This window comes from Branchiostoma belcheri, unplaced genomic scaffold, assembly GCF_001625305.1.
Source record: "Branchiostoma belcheri isolate BF01 breed outbred unplaced genomic scaffold, Haploidv18h27 scaffold34, whole genome shotgun sequence".
NCBI lineage: Eukaryota > Metazoa > Chordata > Leptocardii > Amphioxiformes > Branchiostomatidae > Branchiostoma > Branchiostoma belcheri.
Window position 1 is genome coordinate 474,036 of NW_017803954.1, and position 21,509 is coordinate 495,544.

At 41.3% G+C, this 21,509-nt stretch overlaps 1 protein-coding gene across 8 annotated transcripts in view; it reads left to right on the top strand.

Annotated features, from left to right (window-relative positions):
- Positions 1 to 21,509, top strand: part of LOC109475554 — a 154,844-nt gene that overhangs the window by 57,965 nt on the left and 75,370 nt on the right. For 7 of the 8 annotated variants that reach the window (XM_019776214.1, XM_019776211.1, XM_019776212.1 and 4 more), the window contains one exon: positions 9,615 to 9,722. The gene's annotated coding sequence lies outside the window, so the exon portion shown is untranslated. Of the gene's footprint in view, positions 1 to 9,614; positions 9,723 to 11,102; positions 11,207 to 21,509 lie in introns of those variants that run through there. The other variant, XM_019776219.1, reaches the window with a different exon arrangement.

Here is a 21,509-nt window from a genome sequence, read left to right on the forward strand (position 1 = left end):
TGATGATATGAGTGAGTCGGCAAAATAAAAAAAAACGGAATCAACCATAACAGGATAAAAGTCATAAAACAGGAGTGATAAATTCGCTGGCCTGTTGTTGATGCTAAACTTAGGCCAGCGTAGTCATGGAGCCAGCAATATGACCAAGTCGGCAGGTGTTTTAACTGGGATAGGAATACTAGTATATCCTAGCGTTAGCGGGTACTAGCAACCACAAGGATTTACGAGTACGTCTGTGAGGTATCCACTCCCGTGTGCACTCCATTAGGCATTAGAGCTAAAGCCGGTGAGAACAAGAGGAGGACAGGAAGTCATTTGAAGAATCCGTCTTCACATCTGCTCGGACATGTAGGACTAATGGCCAATTAGCGTAGCCTGGCTACCACTCCTGTTTTCAAGTACACTTTTCTGTCGCCCCCGGCCATCACGCCAAGTAAATTAGTAGCGAACAGGCTTTAAATACGTTTTAAACTCGACGTCCTTTTATTCACTTCTTCTACAGTAGACAAACTATTTACATGTTATCTTATATTATGTTGTGTTGATGTCTTATCTGTCATCTTGGTCTACAAATCAGAACGATTTACCCCTTCCTCCTGTGGGTTTACGTTGACCAGTAGCGCAAACGAGAATGTGACAACATTTGTGTCTGGGTTGTGTGTGGCCGCTCAGGACGACTTCCCAGAACACCCAAGCCAAGGGTTGGGCGAGGAAATTCTGTATTTATGAGTCGGCAGCATCACCATTGGCGGCATAGCCTGCACTCCGATGTGACATCCGTTGCTAGGGAACGCGCGGCTGGACTACCCGATGGAGGAGGGCGCTATTTTTAGGGTTTGGATGCTCACGCCCCTAACGGGACAAACCGGTATGGCAGGTATGACTACCTGTTATACGCACGTGCTGCGCCTACACATGTTCATGCCTGAAGCGAAAAGTTGTTTTTCTGCCACACGCCAGACCTATTATTACGGTAATGTTACCTCCAGACATGTGGCTAATGAATGCGTCAATTGCTTTATTTTGGGGGACTGGGATGAACCAGTGTATCTGTTTGTCTTCAGTATTGTGACGCGACCAAAAATGCGAAATGTTTTTGTATGGTCTACAGTAGAGAGCAGCAGATACTGGAATATTGCCTTCCGGAGGAACATCTGAATGTTGTGGCTTGATATTTTCCGATGTTGTGAAATGAGATGAGGAATGAGAGGTTATTCTCGAAAGCATGTGTTTTCAGACGTTTCTTTATAGAAATTCGTAACGACGATCAAGTAAAACGTGCCAGAAGCAAATAAAGAGTGAGTGTGAAATGTGATAATGAGCTGTATTCATGCAAAGTTCCCCCACTTCGCTTCGAGAGGGAACACGAACACCACTCATGTTTGGTACATTTGGACTAATATTGTGTTACAAGACTTGTCTTCGTCCCTACCTCTTTACCTGCACCAAGGTTTTATTCAAACAGCCCTGCCTGGACTAAGAGGCGAGAACAGATCGATCCTGTACAATAACTTAGTATCGATCTACCTGTTTGCTCTGAAAGGATGGTAGAGCAGGCTCCGACTCCGCCGCTAGCATGTCGATAATGCTGATTACTGAGAGCCACTGTGTTCTGATGAGTTCTGTTTTGTACACAACATCGGTCAGCGGAAACTACACACATTTGGCTGGACAATGTTTTTGTTGAATATTGATATCGCCACATCTGACCTGCTTTTTCTGTAGTTTTTTTTACAGGCGGGTTAAAAATAGCACCGTGCTTCATCCTTATGCAGCATCACGACCGGGAAAACAAGACCAGGCCGCGCGTCACAAGGCGTGTGTGGCGCGTCTGGAGGCGGTTTATTGTTGCCGTGACAACAGAGAATGGTTTCTGACACGGCTACCCCAGTTGGACAGCAAATAAGGAAGACGGAATCCTCAGCTCTGATCCATTGGTAGTTTTGTGATGGTCCCTTCTTCTAACTGATATTTTGGTCTTAGAATTATATTTGAATAAATTTTGGCTGAAAATCAACTTCCATCGGTTTGTAGTTCGTAGAATTCCACCTGACTACTCCGCGTTAGTAAACGGGATAGTCCGATCTTCATGCCTCCAAACATCTGCTTTGAGACTACCACATCTCTTAGTCCGGCAAGGGCATTATATTGTATCATGTCCTTGGTCCGGGTAACCTTTTTTTCTCTCGCTGATATGGAAGCTATTCAAGTGGGACAGGGTGGACCTTCATCTGCATGCAGATCACTCTTCCTGTAGTGTTTTCAGTGGTGTAGATTTTCTCTGCGCACCTTAACACGTGTTCTGCGCTCAGCGGTTGATGCACGTGAAAAGTGAAGATCCTCTCGTCTCGTCCGCTTTCCTTGCCAGGAGGATCCGGCCTTCTCTTTACTCACAAGGATATTCTATGAGTAGAACCTCATAGCTCATAGATATACACTATCAGCGTGCACATGTATAACATCAACTTAACGTACTGGGTGCCAGACCATATATCAATCGTTCACGGAGCGGTTACATTTGCCAAAGGGCGTTGATTCGATGTCGTACAGTTTTCAAACAGGCTGTGTGTGGCAGTACCAACCGCCGACAATTGAATGATCTAACATTTGAACACAGCCTTTTCATTAACAAGACAGCTGAATTTTCCCTGAGACACATGGGTGACTATCCCACTACGGAATGCTCTCAGTTTGCGATCGTATGACTCTTAGCTAGCTAGCTGCCGCCGCGCCGCGTGCCTGCGAGGCTGGTGTGTTGCGCCGATGGGCGGTTATGCCGGCCGATACAATTACAGATGTACGACGAATGCGACTGGGCCCCTTACTCAGTACAAGTGGGTAGCAATATCATTGAAGATGCCAATATATAAAGGACAGACATTCCTCAGACTCAGATCCAATTTTATAACGATTCTACATTCTCGACGACCCCCTCTGTGTGGGTGAGTCAGATGCACGTGAACTGTCGCTTTTCCTTCGTCGCTCCAAAGGACATAGCTCATGATCACATGTATTTCCAAGTGTACGCGACGTTCTTGAGATAGATTAACTACAATGCTAGAAGCTTTAAACGGAAGAGTGAAGCGTTCGTGATGATGCGTACGTGTGTCATATATGCGCTTTGATTTATCGATGATTGCATTAAAACTTTAAAGTGATTAAGTTCTCAAATATATCATCAAAGTTGTAAAACTGTAAAAATATAGATTGCATGAAAGATAAGATTGTTGCAACCGGCGTTTGTGATCTGCCCTTTTTTCTGTCGGTGTTTTGATATTCTGGACAACCCGATCTGTTACATGGCAGAGGCGAAAAGACGTTAGATGTAGAGCAGCAACTTTTTCGACAGTGATGTCTGCGTTAGCTGGATTTAGAATAAGCCAGTACGGAATCCCGGGAGGTCATTTATTTTCCTCACAGATATCAACAGCAAATGGACCATGCCCCCTGTAGGCCACCCGCGGTAAAGCCTTACTTTCACTCGGTGATAAGAGTGAAAGTAGGTCAATGTCCTCTCCACCCACCCTCCCGCAACATAAAGGAGCTCGTCTTTCCGGAAGCGCTTCTCTAAGATCGCTAACGCGTCACTGTTGATACGCGCTGGAGGAAAAACGAATTTCACTCCGTTTTTCTCTCCGTATGTAATTCAGTTACCCTAAATCCAATTTAGCCGCGTCCTAATGCTTTTTTTCCTCTTCTAATCTTCCCGAGCCTTATCACACCTGAAGCAGAAGCGACATCAAAGGGCGAAAAGTGCTTTAGATTTGAGTATCAGCTAGTAATGCTGCCAGAGTTCCTCTCCACTGCGTGTAGTTACTGACAGTTTTCAGATCGATTGAAAGATCGGCGCCCCTACCCAGCGGCACAGCTCAGGCTAATTCCATCCCTTTTATGTCCTTCTTGCGAAGAGCATCTTCCTTCCACCGTCTTGGTCTCAGCTCTTAACGGCGCTCCTCTCGGTAAAAGTGATCACCTAGGCATATGCGGCTCCTTTTCTTTCCACCGACTAAGCTACGTGTACGACTGTTTGGTCGCGTGAGAGTTCACTGCTACGATTCCGCCCTCCCAAAAGACACGCCCATTGTCGCAAGATCCAATGTTTCCTCGCCTCAGTTTTCGGGTATTCAATGCTCTCTGGTAAATCCTTACCCACTGGAAATGGTACATTCCAGTACTAATGTAGTTAGCAAATTTTTTCTATTTCTTCTTTGATTTCTTTTTCAAGATGTTGGAAAGAAAGTCTGGTTAACGTTTTGAAAGACATTTATTTCCTGTGTCAAAGGGACGGAAGGAAAGAAATATTGAAACGCTCCTGAATCAGCGTTCATACTGTTGAGTGGATCACCTCTCAAGCTGCCAATCCAATTTCTGGAAGGCGCGTGAACCGGGAGTGTACGTGGTTCACGTCGGCGCGTGGCGCGGACTACTTATGGCAATCGCCGGGCAATTATTGTCACTTAGCGGAGCCACGTGCTGCTGCGTGTGAGCGCCTGGCTACGATTATCTCCAAGCAGATGCTGCAGGGCACGTTGTTTTCACAGCGAAAAGACATGGCGGAAATGCAATCTCCAAGCAGATCTTTCTGTGGTAAAACCGTAACCAGCCGCCAAGACAATATTTTAGGCTTCGGTGGGAAACTGCATGCTGTCTTGTCGGTTGGTTTCAACTTGATGCCACAAGAAAGAACTGCCTGGAGATTGGCGAAAGTATCTTCTCCACCTACCCCTGCTTTGGTTGGAGAGTACCTCATTTGGACGTATTTCGCGAGCGCGCGCTCGTGTTGTTATTGTTCAGCACCAAGGACAGGCCTGTTTCAATGTGAGTAACATGTTCAGCACCAAGGACGGGCATATTTGACTATGAGGAAGGTGTTCAGCATAAAGGACAGTCATGTTTGACTATGAAGAAGATATTCAGCACCAGAAACAGGTCTTTTTGATTGTTAGGAAGGTAAGGACAGGTCTGTTTAACCGACAGGACGGTGTTCAGCACCAAGAACAGGCGTGTTTTACTGTGAGGGTGTTTGGGACAAATGTCACGCGCCATGTAAATCACAGTATCCCGAATACGTAGCAAATCAATCATTTACTTCATAAGAATAATTAGAGACTATTAAAGAAAGATACGACTCGAGGTCTCATCTAAGTTATAAATGATTTTTAAAAAATGACGCCCTGTCCTTTACTGCGTTTCTTCGTCCACAAGTTGAAGAGAAACTGCCAGCTCGTAACCAGCTGTGTAGACATGACCAGTCCTCGGGGCGTGGAAGTGCGGCAGTTTGTAGTATTTTGTAGATGCTGTAGCAGTATGGTGGCGCCAGCCGCATCGTTTTCACCCATAGAAATGGCCTGTAAAACTTTATAGACATAGCTGATGACGTCACGGACTGTACCACTACTGGTACTTCCGGGGGTGCTGGAATTTTTGGTCAGTTGAAATTAGCTAGAGTGCACCGACGATGTGGAAGGCATTTAGGAAGGCGTATATGCATATTAAGTGTAGTATTTCTAACGGCTTTAAAGGTGCCTTGTCAAAACATTTGTGGATCATATCAATTCCCGCGAGTTCCTTGCTCAAGCAAACTCCGCGTGATGAACAACTCACGTGGGTGACTCACGCAGACGGAGATTCTGGCAAATCCCATCTTTATCACCTGTTTCTCAACAAAATACGCTGACGTAAGATTTTCTGTGGATCTTGTAATTCACACCATTACCCTACTATGTTCCCTACTATGTCATCCCTGTTCAACAGCTTCATCAAGTTGGTAGGTCATCGCAGAATGGGGATTTATTTTACAGTCGAGAGTTTCCTACCTACCAACATTTCAGCAGCCCCTCTGCTGCCTTCATCATCGTCTAATTACATCTACTCCATGTTCTCTGTCACGTTTGTCATGTCTTGGCGCTGCACAGCTACAACGCACCAGGCGGGCCTGCCCCTCACGCTGTCTATCGACCTACCAACCTTGGAAATACCCAACATAAGCCTAACAATGTAATCAATTTGAGGTAGTCAGTCTGGATAGGTGATGTTCTTAATGCTGATGCCACATTATTCCATGTCGTTGGTTGTCCGAATGGAAGAAATGTTCCAGGGACTAGTGCACTGCCACGTGACTTGTCGCTCAGCAAATCGTCTCTGATGTATACCAATATCAATAAATCGACAATGCAGTTCATCAATAGGTTACTTACATGATTGGAATTGGTCCAAACTGTCCGGGTTATACTCGCGTCACATGTACGGAACTATTCTGTTAATGTCCCGGATGACTATTCAGAGGTTTATTGGGGCGCATGTAAAATGTACAGTAAGTTGAAAGGCGGCCTGTACTTTGAAGAATTCAAGTGAAAGCTGAAGGCGGCTTGAGGGTGGAAACTATGTTTAGAAATCATTGCTATCATATTTGCACGATTATGGCTGTAGCTCTGATTTATGGGCTTTTGAAACTTTGCGTTAAACTACCGGGCATAGGTTAAAGAAAGTGACTGGAGTTATGAGATTGCCAAGTGATCAGTGTAATTCTCCACATTAGGGTTGTAGGTATGGTGTACTTGGTCTTTGGTATGTGCCAAATGAGTCCCAAATAAGTGTTATTACCCCCATCGAATAGGTTGTATTAGTGTCTAAGAGTCTGTGAACACTGTAGCACATGATGTCAGTGGTTAGCGCATTTTATGACGTTCTTGGGGACCGGGAGATGTTCTGATGTATGTTGAAATCTGTACAGTTTTCTTTCGCATGTCAGTGACCAAGGCTTGCGTTCTAAATTGTTTTACTGGATATCATCTTTCTAGCTGCTTCGCCAACAAAGTGCTACTTTTACGAGTCTCAGCTTTTCCCTCATCTTTCTCCCCAACCGTGTAGTTGTCATCGGTGTGGTGAAGCAACATTTGCCGACCTCCTCTGGGACCGATGCCCGGGTTTTACCGGTCCAAATTTCTCGCGTTTTTGAGGGATTCCAGGGGCCTGTGGAGGTCACAAGCCCTGCCCTCGTCGACCGATACATTTGCGAGTTCTTTTGATGCGGAATATGACACGCCTTTCACCGAAATTACTGTAAAATGATGAGTTTCACAAACGGCAATTGCCAAGTAATTCTGAGGCGCCAGCCAGGCGGGGGAGATTTGTGCTGTGCGCTCCGCATTCGAATGAGAGATATAACGTTACGTGTGGAGGTAGAGACGCACAGGGCAAACGGGGCGGAAAACGTTGTAGTAGAATTGTGGGATTAACGCTGGGCTATTGCAAGAGAACGGGAAATAAGGGAGAGCGCAACTACAATGCCCAGACTTGGACAGGTAAATGATAACAGCAATACACAATTAGGGAGCACACATTTGCATTGAAAGACTTCTGGTTGAGTTATGCAACCAAGGAGTTTAGAAACTTCTTGATGCAACATACTACAAATAAATGTCCACATTAGGTGTTTTAGGTGTTCTAGTTTTGAAAATGGCAGGATTAAAAAAATGATTTAATATCATAATTTAACATTGAAGGATTGAAATTTTGGGACCGATCATCAGGTCATACTGATCGGAGGAAGTTTTGTAACGAGTTCGTTTCGACGTATGTCGCTACATGTATAAAGTTTAACGGAATCAATTAACGGAAGACCGCAGAAAATAACCTTTTTAGTTTTACCAGTTAGTGGACGACATTGATGTTATAGTTCCATCTTTTCTGGTTTCGCAAGAATTGACTGCATTTGCGACAACAATCGTACAGTTGCTCCAGTTACTGCGTCGTGATCAAGTATCCCTTTGGACGCAACCAACTCTTTATTTTGTGTCTCCGAAAATCATGCATAAACTAGTCTCGTAAGTCACAACTTAGTAATATAGAAGTTTTACTACCCCCAGCAAAATAAGATGATACTTTTGTGGTAGATTTTAGAATTATTTCAGCATTCAGAAAGTTGTCCTCTTCCGCCGGCCAATGGTCGAGTCCTAGTCTCCACACTTTGTTCGTTCAACATGGCGGGACTCTAAGGTGGAAGTCATCAGACGATAGTCTGGTCAGATCGGCGCCTCCTTGACGCACATTTTTGGCACCAGATTCAAAGGTGGGTTTCCTGTTCTTGTTGCAAATGTACGAGGGAACATTTACAAGACACGGTGTTGAGTTTCTCAGAGATATCACAGTGAGACTAGCGGACGTCTGTCTGAAAGTCTGGGACGATTGTATCGATGGGAATTGGCGGGAAGCAACTTTCTCAGAACTATCACTTTTCCCACGCTGGATACTTTTAAACCCATCAAATTCGACGTCTTCTGAGAGAAAAGTAAGCCGGGGAACAGGAATCAGAGCCATAATGTCTGGAAGAGAGCGTCGTTTTCATGCATTTTTGTAACGCCGTCCTCATCAACTCATCTGTTGTCGGCAGCTCGCGCCGTTTCCATGAATTTTTTGGCGGGAAAATCGGGGCTGACAGACGGAGTGGAGCGCGCGCCCCAAGCGGGTTGTTTGGTTCGTGTTAATAAGTCGCCAAAATCAGCACATGTCTCTCAGAAATATTATCACGCACCTTAACACCGCAGGCCAACAGTCACTCCTTAAATTTCATACTCTGATACCGGCTCAGTTTCATACCTGCGTTTTACCCCCAAGACACTTCATGTTTCACTCAAGAAATCTGCACCTACTCCTATTGCTCAAATTACCCGACAGCTGTCACTTTTATCTTTCAGATAACAACTCCGCGTGAGAGATAAGTTCATGTGGAATTACAGACACCGAGAAGATTTCCCACTTGTTACAGCATAATTAACTGAGCAATGATAGACTGTCTATCATACCAACAGCATTAGACCAAAACCACAGGGGTGCACCAAATGCCAGTAGATCCGATTTTGGCGCCAAGCTTTGCTTGTGACATTACAAGACTGGGGAGGAAGAGGGCTCTTGGGAGTCATTTGAGTTATCTTTAATTTCCCACTCAAACAACCTGGCAATTAGGGGAAAACACGATGGTATGAAGCATGCCCAACTAAGGATAGGTACTGAATTGTTAATGAGGCTGTTAGAGGTAAATGTATGTGGCAGATGAGTGTTTCTCATGTTAGTAGCATCAACATGAATAAAGTTTGGAAAGGGAGAGAAGAAGAGAAAAAGGTAGAATTTATATAAGGTTTGAATTACATGCTAAAATACTACATGCTCTGAAGGTATGAAAACATTTTTAAAGTCAGAAATCTCATACATTATAGTTGTAAGTTTGTCAATGAAACAGAATGGATAAGGAGGATTAAGGAAAGGAATATCAGAAAGAAGAAAAAAGACATGAACTCCTGAGTCTATAGTGATATTGGAGGTGATTGAGAAAAATTTAATCAGACATGCAAATGAAAGTGAAGGAAGTGCTCTAGACTCCTTAAGAATATTTGAAAACATCGTTATGGTAACACATTGTGACATTACCTAGACAGTGGGAAGTGTTCAATTAATTCTTCTGAATCATTGATGAAGTAGAATGCTAATGTCTTTGTATTATGTTGGCAAAACTTTTCTCCCTTTACAGAGCCACTCCTGACAGGGACTCAATGACTTTTTTAACAAGTTTATGTCATATTTCCTCACCATGTTTCTCTAATTGTGTTTTGTCACAGGAGAACACTTCTACAATGGGCCACTGTGAGCTGTCTCCCTAACTCATTCATCCCAAATCATGTCATCAAAAGGCATCAAGGAAGGGCTGTTTCACTCCAGCAAAACGGGTAGGGTAAGGTCTTAACTGATAGGAAGAAATCAGTACTTTTGTTGTCTTTCTTGTCATTTATGACATCTGAACAGGTTTTTGTGAGACTTTTATAATTTTGAGTCTTTTTGATTGGATTATATTTGATAGTACTGTCAGTGTTATTTGCCCCTTTGTGTCAATCATTGAAAAACAATGGCTTCACTTTGTGACATAATAATGTGCATGTAGACTCAAGTCATTTTCATCCACATTTTTTGGGGCAATGTGTTTGTTGACAATCAAGTTAGGCCATAGTGGCCATATGGTCTCGCTTTAGAATCACAAGTTAGAGAGGTACCTTATTGTAATTTTAGCAATTGCTGGATTCTCTCCTTGGTAATCTGTGAAAGTACCCATTAAGTCCAGCTTAGAAAAAGCTCCACCCTCAGCAATATATACAGGACTTGCCAGTTTTCTGTGTGGGGCCTCACCAGTGTGGACCTGTCCGATAGAACCTCCAGAAAATGTTGTGTAAGACTAGCTGACTGCTAATCAAATACTGCATAATACTATTTTTTAAAGAGTAAGAGTGGTGTATCACACAAGCTACATACCGACTAGTCTGAAAGTGTTATACATATTCAAGAAGATTTTACTAAACATGAAATTCAGTTGTAGACTCTAGTGTCAGTGGCCTGGCCTTTATGACAATATGTGCCAAAGAAATGTAACCTTCCCTGCAGCCATGTAATTGTTTAAGTAAAGGTCACTCATAGGGAAAGGGGCAGGGGCACAAATGTGAAGGGTTAATAAGAGCAAGTGATGCAAATTAGGGATGTAGTGGTCTGAAACCTACCCTTTTTTATTAGCCATGGCTGGCAAAATGCAGCATCGTGAATATGACAGGCTGATATTCCCAAAAGGGTTTATTTTCTAACCTCCCGCTCACCCATCACTTTTTAACAAAAATTTCCTGATATGACAGGTCAATATCTATGATGGAATAGTCCCATCCGCACTTTTGTTATTATGAGAGTCAGACCTGATTTTCTTGGTTGTTGTTTGCAGTAACAACACCTGGCGGCTCTCTGGCTTTCAATACCCGGTAATTGCAACTTGAAACATTGTAAAAGTATAGCGATGATTTGTTTTCAAAGTGACGATGTTGTCCCTTTAAAGTGACTCCAATGGTGTTCTGTGCATTGAAAAGAGTGACATAATCGCTCCTTCTAGACAGTAGTTACCAAACTGATATTGATAAAAAATTTATATTGGTCCTGCAATCTTATATATATCTCATAATGATATAAAAACTGTGTAATGAGATAGGACATGTAGACTATATATTAGAGCTCATAGAACTGAGCTGTACATCATAATGGATAAACAACATCGTATTTTTGCTACCTTTTTAGTCTGTGAATCTAGGAGTTTGAAGTCATCGGACTAATTCCTGGACTGGGTGCAGCGCAGCATGCAGGAAGGTCGCCTGAAGCTCCGGCACCACCAGGGATTTTCTGGGTCAGTGCTCTGTTGATCTGGTGGGGGTGATTGCATTCTTGCAGCAGGCAAAATAAGGCCACACCTGGACAAGGTGTTTATCTGCATTAGGCAATACCTGGTCTGTTTCAAAGGGGTCAGACATGGTAAACAATAGTCTAGATGTGATGGGCAAGAGTTGAAAGCAAATAGAAGTATAGAGGGAAAGTAGATCTGATTAGTTTCACAAAAATTGCTGTTCTTTTCAAAATCTAAATATTATACCATATCAGTTCAATTTGTGGCTTCCTTCTACTCAGATGATAGGTTACGCTTTAATAGGGGCAGCATAAAGAAATCACAGCAGAGGCATGTCCTAGTGTGCACTAGAGAAGGCTTTGTGTTGTATAAAGGTGAGGCAGCACTTGCAGGCATAAGAAAAAGCATTGTGCTTAATTCGCTTATTTTGCAGGATAACCAATTTTGTATATTTTGAGAGTTAAATGTTGTCTCAACAGTCTCATACCCCTTTTCCTTCCACTACCCAGTACTTTACAGTTTGCCATTCAGAATGTAGACCATTAAAATGCTATGCGGCGGCAGCCGCATTAGTACCACCTAGATATCACAGCTAAAGGGAATTAGTCTGGCTGAGAATACGCCAGAAATCTTCAAAACAAAAATCCAGCTATGTATTACTCATAACCCAAGACATGCACGCCTTGTCATGTGTTTTCCTGGGGGACCTGGCTAACTTGACAGCTGAGGTCTTGAGAGCTTTTGAGGAACCTTACTCCTGAGAACAAAGAGTAAAAACTGTCAATATTCTTAGGAAGCCAAGGGAACTTCTTGACAGGGCTTTTGGTGAGGCACCTGCAGGTTAGCATTGATTTTAGATATGACACGTGCAGCTTTGACAGCAAATTGTTTGAGGGAATATTCTGGTATCTGCTGTAAGAGATAGCAAAGACAACTCCACTAAGTCTCAGGTAACTTTTAATCCAGGGCTAGAAGGCCAGCCAAATTCAACACGGTGTTTGATCAAAGTGAGGGGAAAAAAAGATCTTGCCAGCTGTATTTCTTTTATTTCTTATCATCATGCGTCCATATTTTCTTTTGTTCTGACCTTTGAATATCATGGTGGAGGCCTTGGTGTGTGCAGTGTGAATGAATGTGGCCAAATGATTGAAGTTAACTTTGCCTGTTGGCAACAAGATTTCTTAAGCCACCTATCTTGTGTGTCATGATGTTTTGTGGTGAAAAAATACTTTTTGGCTAAGCCGAGTACTTGGCAGAAATGATCTTCCTCTAATTTTTGACCTTAATTATTTTGGCAAATCTGCACTGTACACCCATTACAGCGTGATGCCCTAGTAACTTCTGATCTCCCATCACTTCATCTAAAATAGATACATCACATTTCCAGACAAGGTGGGTGGGGAAGACTGACTGAAATTGGGTCATCTTTGGGCCACACCAATATCCAGGTGCTGTCAACTTATGCAGACAGTATAACCGTGCATAATTTTCTTGAATCAAAAATTCCCCAGTGTGCATCTGCTGTAGGAGATAATAACATTTCCTGTTTATGAAGAGCGAGTCTACGCCGCACGTCACAGCTTGTGGTCAGCATTTCCAGGTCACCAACCAACCAGAAAGGTAGATAATGCGTTGTTACTGTTTGAAGAGGGCAGGTAGCAGGATTAGGTAAAGCAGTCAGAAGAGGTGATAAGAGCAAAAGCAACACAGTTGGTATCATCACAGCAGCTTAGTCTGGACATGTGAGATAGAATGAACTGGACCTCTGACTCATTTATCATGTGAATCTATCTGATAGACACGCAGTGAAATTACATCTTTTGGGGAAAATATCACGTAGAAGATACAGAGAGGATGTAGGATTAAGGGAAAACTCTAGAAAAAGTTTTGTCAGTTCACCTGTGTGACTGGTGTCTCTTCCTTTTATGTCGATGAAAATCATTTTTATGTCAATGAAAATCAAAGTTACATACATCTCTTGAGAAAGTGTCTTCAGAAAGATGTGGGTCAAGTGTTATGGGGGAAATTCTGGATGGACGAGTATTCTATTGTCACTTCACCATGAATCAAAATCATACCCTTGTGTATCCATTGGGAAATTTCATGTGCAAGATGCTAAGTGGGTTAAGAATTTGTAAAAAGTGTAAGTGCAGTCTTGTTACCAGCCTTGTTCTGCATTAGCCTGTTCCCAAGTTGCCAACCCTTGAGTGTTGGGCAGATATAATATTATGAGTAAGCTGCTGTAAAGGTACAGAAGAGGCATTTCATCTCACTGCACTAGGCACATGTGCATGCTGTAATGTGGAATCTTCAAGAGGTGATGTCATTACCAAATATTTCATTCTCAGGGTACGATAACTGACATTTTGTTTCACTTTCCAGAAACCTTAATTGACAAAGCTAACACTAACAATTTATACAGTGCTCACGGAACGATGTACATATTATCCACATAAAGGAATTTTAACCAAGAAAACCTTGGTGTATTTATGTGAACTTTGTAATGATTTATCAGCAGATTGAAAACCCAGCCATCTTTTCTTTCATGTTTGAAGCTTCTTCCTGAAGTAACATGAGCATGCTGCAGAAAGTGATAAATACACCTTCCTAATCCTAATTTCCTCAGGCCCCAGAATTGCAGCCCTCCCAGGTAGAAATGAATATTTCGCATTTTGATGGGATTCCGAGTGAAATTGTGAAACTGATGGATGATACATGGATTGTCCTGCTCATACATCAATGTTGCTGTGACAACTACCATGCGTAAAGCACTTGCTTCTGACTAGATGGTGGGCAATCATGCTGTACAAACGTACTAATGCAAGAGCAGGTCCATCACTACCTTCGCCAGGAGGTTATGTTTTTGCTAGCATTTGTGTGTGTGTTTATGTATGGGGTTTAGCATGATAACCCCAAGAAGCAATGGATGGATTGTCATGACACACGTCTTGGTAGGTGGGTAGGTCTTGATAAGACCTCAAATTGATTAGATTTTGGGTCCCCTGGCAGCTTGTTATGATACTGCAGTGGAACATCTGGTTTTGATATATTGTGATCTGAACATGCTAGAGTGATGAATTTTGAATGGTACTTAGGGACTGTACGATATTTACCGGGGGGGGGGAGGGCCGGTCGTCTGAGGGGGGAGGGCCTAGGAAAAAAATTTTGAGCCGGGGGGAGGGCCTAGGAAAAAATATTTTAATTTGGGGGAGGGCCTAGGTAAAATTTTTTTCCAAGATCCCTTTAACTCTACAACGTTTTTATACACGTTCAAAACATGATTAAACGTCAGTCCATACATATCGTAGCGATTTGCCGGTCATTGGAATCGGCAGAATTTTACGTTCCAATAATATCCATCCCTATTATTATAATGTATTCGCCCAAATGTCCCACAGTCCCCTTCAAAATCTTGCATTTTCGCCAGAATCGGCGAAACTGGACACAGCCAAATTACATGGATTAAAATCGTGTCAATCGCGGCTATCGAAACGATACCGATCAAGAATGTAGGGAAGGCTTGTCTGAAGATTTTGAAAATTAATTTTCGCCGTTCAACGCACCCTTCCCAGTGGTGTGCGTCGGCAAAGGTGACCCGCTGGTCCCGCCTCGCAACTCTCTCGAACTTCTCGGCGTGGATGTCGGATGTCGACGGATTAATTTGGTATTTCTATTAAACCAAGGACTATTTTAACATTAATATCTATGTCCCTCCAAAGTTAATTGAAAACAACACGTAACTTGGCAATATTGTTTCCCTGTTTGTAATAAAATTGACGCAGAAGACGTGGACGAAAGGTAGGCTAGATAGAGGATTATTTCGATTACACTGACTGAACTTTAACGTTACTGACTTTAAATTTATAGCTCGATGTACCAGCGAAATTTGTGCTGCCAAATTTGTCCCTCAACATGCAAAACATGGGTTGAAATTCAAAATTTTTCCGGGGGGTACATGCCCCCCCCCCAAAAAAAGCCAGGCCTACTCGGGCTCTAATGGCGCCTGCGGCGCGATGGCTCGCGCCTTCCGCGCTTCATGTGGGGAAAATTTTCAATCAAAATCTCGTCCTCCCCATAGGAAATTTCACTCTCTATGATTCACGCCGGAGGGAGGGCCTAGGAAAAATTTTTTGAGCCGGGGGGAGGGCCTAGGAAAAAATTTTTTGACCTGGGGGGAGGGCCTAGGAAAATTTTTTTTACGCTACCCCCGGACGACCGGCCCCCCCTCCCCGGTAAATATCGTACAGTCCCTTAGCTCATGTGCGTGGGTAGAAGTGACATTAGATTGGGCCCCCAAGCAGCTTGATCTGGAATTGCAGGAGCATTTGTTTAAAAATCTTTGAGGGAGGATAACTCAACAACCAAACAACTACCATGGTCTGGCCTACACTTGATTTTTCATTTCTGCTGGTCTTAAGTTTCTTTGGGAGTCTTAAGGTGGATTTAGGATGGCTGAGTTCTGTACACAGGTCACTAAGCATTGTACAGAGGATTAAGGCTCCAATTAAGTTTTTTCCTACCACAATCTGATCAGCAGTTTATCAGGAGCTGGTAGCTCCTAGAATTACATTGGTCAGGTCAGAAGATGTTACCACTGTACACTCATGTAGTTTACCAATTTTAATTAATTATTGTCCTGTTATTGATGTCTCAAAACTAGCCACTGGTACATGTAACAGTGAAGGGAGGCTTACAGTTTCACTGTAGTTATCTTTCATGCGACATTTCAGTGAAATCCTTGGAGTCAGAGAAACTGCCAGAAGAAGGCCTGCTGAATCAATATAAATCACTGCCAGCAGATACTTACATCTGACAATTGTACAGTGTATTGTAGTTTTTCTGGTTGGCAGATCGTTGCAACCTGTCAGCTATAATAGTGAGTTCTCCCATTACCAGTGATCATCTGGTATGCGGGACATGCACACCTGAATAGTGGGTCAAGGTGTTTACTGGGATGCATAAGGGTGTCTTGTGTTTTCTTCAGTGCATTTCCAACTTTTCTACCAACTGGAAAGTACAAAGCTATTGTCTATCTGCTGTTACAAGAAGGTTCAGTGTGCTGATGAATTCCATGCCAGTGGGTGCATGCCAGTGGGTGCAAGGATTCAAACTCCACAAGCAGAGTTACTTACCACATAACCACAGGATTCTACACATGCAATCAGCTGTAAAATGAAGATTAATATGCTCTAATACCTGTGAAAATTAGATTGGGTTTTGAAGACATCTTTGGGTGATTTGTCTATTGTTTATGTTTTGCCATCTGTTAAAAGCCTCCCACTTATAACGTTAGTCAGCTGGTATGTGAAACATGTACACCTGTGGCTTAGGTGTCATGTTGGTTGCTGTAATGAAGGTGTCTGTGGGCCACTCTAGCATACTTTATTTATCTTTCCTGCCACTCACTCATTAAACTACAGATTGACCTAACACCTCTGATCGCTGTGGTATGTTTGTACAAAGTAAGCCAAGTTTTTACATGATTAGGGTTTGCACCTTTGAAGTAAATAGTAAAACATCTGCTCAAGAAGGTTTAAACCTACTTGATATGCTCAAGCAGGAAAGATTTCCTAAGACCACACTAATTTGATTTTTTGGTTGGTAGGAAGACATGGACTTTTTTCAACTGGTGCCAAAATATGAACATTTTGGGGTTGATTCAGATCTGAATGGTACTTACACATGTGTATATTTTTTTCATATTAAATATATAAAATGAATCTGAAAACCAAGAAATTAGACCTAATAGAAATAAGCCTAACCTTGTAAGATTCCTAAAATTCTTTTATATCAATTAATCACTTATATGGATCACATGAAAATGATGAAAATTCATTCATGAAGGTTCTTTCTTGTGTTACCGGGGTATTCACAAACACTGTATAAAAGTAACCTCGGTGGCAGATGTAATGATTTCACCAAGTCTGTCCCTGCACTCCAGCGGTGCACATACCCAGTACTTAGCCCCGCGGGTAGTGGTGCCATGCCTGACAGCTTCCCTCATCTCGCGGGCCCAAATTACAGTAATAATGGAACCTTGATCGCTGCGATCAGACAGGCTGCAAAGATAAGGATGATTGGAACTGAACAATTGCTGCTAATCGTGTCCTTAAAGGCTTTAATCGTGCTTGATCTAGAACTGTACCCTGCTATCTTTGCAGCATTAGGGTTTCTGAAGAAATTGCTGTGAGTGCCATCTGTATGCACATTGATTGCTGCATATTGCTGTTCCCAACAAACTGGTATTTTACCTGACTTGATATTAGAGGCTGACTCTGCATGTCTAGGGAAGAAACCCAATTTCTCTGTTTCAGAAGAAACCAGAGCTGACCCCATTCCCACAGCAGAAATAGTATATGATTTCCTTTGCATGATTTTGTTTTATCTCCTCTTCTTTCACTGTAACCCTTTCACACAACTGTCACATCTTAGATATTTTTGTTCTGATAGAAAAACTGAAATGTCAGCAACAGTGGGCATTGTGATTTTTTCCTCCCAATATCTGCTTGAAGATCATGTCACAAATGGTTCACTGACTGCTAGACTGAGTTCCTTGTGTGGTACATGCCATCTGATGGGTCCAATAGTGGTCTTTTGCCAAGTTAAAGAGAATATAGTGTTGAGACAAGGAACCAGGTTGTACATGACAATAATCAAATGTAGAAAATGATGAATTTCTTACAAACAAGTTTCCAAAGAGCCTGGAACAGATCTATCTAAGCAGGGCTTAAAATGTCATTTACATATTAGTCAATCCTTTAAGTCATGAAGAAGGTAATGTGTGCTATGCTAAATAAAGGCTTAAACAGCATTAGGGAATGTAGGCTTATTCACTTATTGTCACTCTTGCCTGAGCATTTGTTCTTCCTTGAAACAAGTCCACCTTTTCCTTTAAAAATATTCATGCTTAAGGTGAGATATACAGTCTGTATGGCTGATTCCATCATGGTAAAATCTGTGCTACAGGGCTTCAGCCCTACTGACCTAAAAAAGTCACCACGGAGATGGATCCATCAGATAATGTTGTCTCTTATCCTACCTGGATTTGTATGTGAGCTGTTTTACATACTTTATCTCTTACAAGATCTCCATGTTATGGGCAATGTTCTTACAGATACTTCAATGCAGCTTTGATATCATAACAAAGTGAAAAATACCTTATCATGAAATACATAATGTATTACTCTTTATGAGTTTTGGTAGTTGTAGGTGTGGGTCTTATTATGGGCAAATGTTAATTGAAATAAACTCCCAATTCCATTCCAATTTTTGCCCATCATTGAATTTCCATTGAAGAACACATTACTGTTGCACGAGCAACAAGCAAAACAGTGCTTTTATCGAATTTATTACTAGAAGACATTAAGAAAAAACACAGAGTAACATACAAAATACATTTAAGTAGTAGAAATAATCCAAAATGGGTCCCATGGTAGAGACTGCATTTTGTATATTTGTTGCTGAACATAATATTTGGGAATAGGACACTACAAAATCAACGTTCTTAAGGTTAGCTACTTTATACTGCATTTACATGTACTTACTAAAAGCAGTACACAAGGGCAGGTTGCTTTTACTGAGTTTACCCAGGCATTGACCAACCTAAAGTTAGCCCTCCTTTCGGCCTTCGATTCGCCAGCCTTCGATTGAGCCTTCGATTCGAATGGTAGGCACTAATTCGGATACGTCTCAGGCGCGGAAGCATTCTACTGTCCCATATATGCAAATAAGCACGCATACAGTATGTAAATAGACATTCCACGTACGTATGTCAAACCAAACCACAACCTTTCAGACTCTGTATTCATTTGATTAAATAATCTTCTAATCTTTAACTACCAAATGAGTTTTAATAATCTTTAAGTGGTCGATACTATCGAAATGAATCAACGCACATGGATTCATCTTCACGTCAAAGATTCAAGAATGCCGTCCAGGACCGCACTCGACATGTTTCAATTAGACGCCTTGTTGCAAAGTAACGAAATAATTTTCTGTATTCAAATGTTTTTAACAATCTTCTAGCGGTCTATGCCATCAGATAAAACTGATAAAACTAACGCACATTACGAAGTTTAGACGTCATGACGTCATAGATTAAACAATACGGATTTTCGAGGATCGCAACACTAGTGGATGCATAGAGAATTAACGCCATGTTGCAAAGTAACGGAATAATTTCTAGAAACCAAATGTCTTTTAAAAATTCTCAAGAGGTCCATACCACAAAATTCGACTGATAAAACCAACGCACATTGCGTCATTTGGACGTCATGACGTCATATATTCAACCATACAGATTTCTAGGGCCAGAATCCCTGTTTATATAATTATATTCAACTACTCCTAGCTAATTAACGAAATAATTCTTAGTTTTTAAATCAATTTTAACAGTCTTTTAAAGGCCCATACCATCAAATAAAACTGATACAACTAACGCACATTGCGTCGGTTTGATGACGTCATAGATTCAACCAAACAGATTTCTAGGGCCAGAATCCCTGTTTATATAATGATATTTAACTACTCGTAGCGTATTAACGAAATAATTCTTAGTTTTCAAATCAACTTTAACAATCTTTTAAAGGTCCATACCATCAAATAAAACTGAGAAATCTAACGCACATTGCGTCGTTTGGACGCTATGACGTCATAAATTGAACTAAAAAGATTTCTAGGGCCAGAATCCCTGTTTGTATGATATTCAACTACTCGTACCTAATTAACGAAATAACTTTTGGTTCTCAAATCAATTTTAACAATCTTTTAGAGGTCCATACCACCAAATAAAATTGATACAACTAACGCACATTGCGTCGATTTTACGTCATGACGTCATAGATCCAACACTCGATATTCGATATTCAGTATTCAACTCAATATTCAACTTAACTACTCGTAGGTAATTAACGAAATAATTTTAAGTTTTCAAATCAATTTTAACAATCTTTTAGAGGTCCATACCATCAAATAAAACTGAGAAATCTAACGCACATTGCGTCGTTTGGACGTCATGACGTCATGGATTCAACCATACAGATTTCTAGGGCCTGCATCCTGTTTATATAATGATTTTCAACTACTCGTACCGAGTTGACGAAATAATTTTTAGTTCTCAAATCAATTTTAACAATCTTTTAGAGGTCCATACCACCAAATAAAACTGATACAACTAACGCACATTACGTCGATTTTACCTCATGACGTCATAGATCCAACACTCGATATTCGATATTCAGTGTTCAACTCAATATTTAACTTAACTACTCGTAGGTAATTAACGAAATAATTTTTAGTTCTCAAATCAATTTTAACAGTCTTTTAAAGGTCCATACCATCAAATAAAACTGATACAACTAACGCACATTGCGTCGTTTGGACGTCATGACGTCATAGATTCAACCATACAGATTTTTTTGGGCCTGAATCCATGTTTATATAATGATTTTCAACTACTCGTACCTAATTAACGAAATAATTTTTAGTTCTTAAATCAATTTTAGCAATCTTTTAGAGGTCTATTTCATCAAATAAAACTGATAAATCTAACGCACATTGCGTCGCTTTGGCGTCATAGATTCAACCATACGGAGTTGTAGGGCCAGAATCCCTGTTTATATAATGATATTCAACTACTCGTACCTAATTAACGAAATAATTCTTAGTTCTCAAATCAATTTTAACAATCTTTTAGAGGTCCATACCATCAAATAGAACTGATAAAACTAACGCACATTGCGTCGTTTGGACGCTATGACGTCATGGATTCAACCATACAGATTTCTAGGGCCTGAATCCCTGTTTATATAATTATATTCAACTACTCGTACCTAATGAACAAAATAATTTTTAGTTCTCAAATGAATTTAGCAATCATTTATAGGTCCATATCATCAACCAAAACTGAGAAATCTAACGCACATTGCGACGTTTTGACGTCATGGATTCAACCATACAGATTTGTAGGGCCTGAATCCCTGTTTATATAATGATATTCAACTACTCGTACCTAATTAACGAAATGATTTTTAGTTTTTAAATCAATTTTAACAATTTCTAAAGGTCCAAACCATCAAATAAAGCTGATAAAACTAACGTACATTGCGTCGGTTTGATGTCATGACGTCATAGATTGAACGTTAGTTGTATCAGTTTTATTTGATGGTATGGACCTTTAAAAGATTGTTAAAATTGATTTGAGAACTAAAAATTATTTCGTTAATTAGCTACGAGTAGTTGAATATCATTATAAATAGGGATTCAGGCCCTACAAATCTGTACGATTGAATCCATGACGTCATAGCGT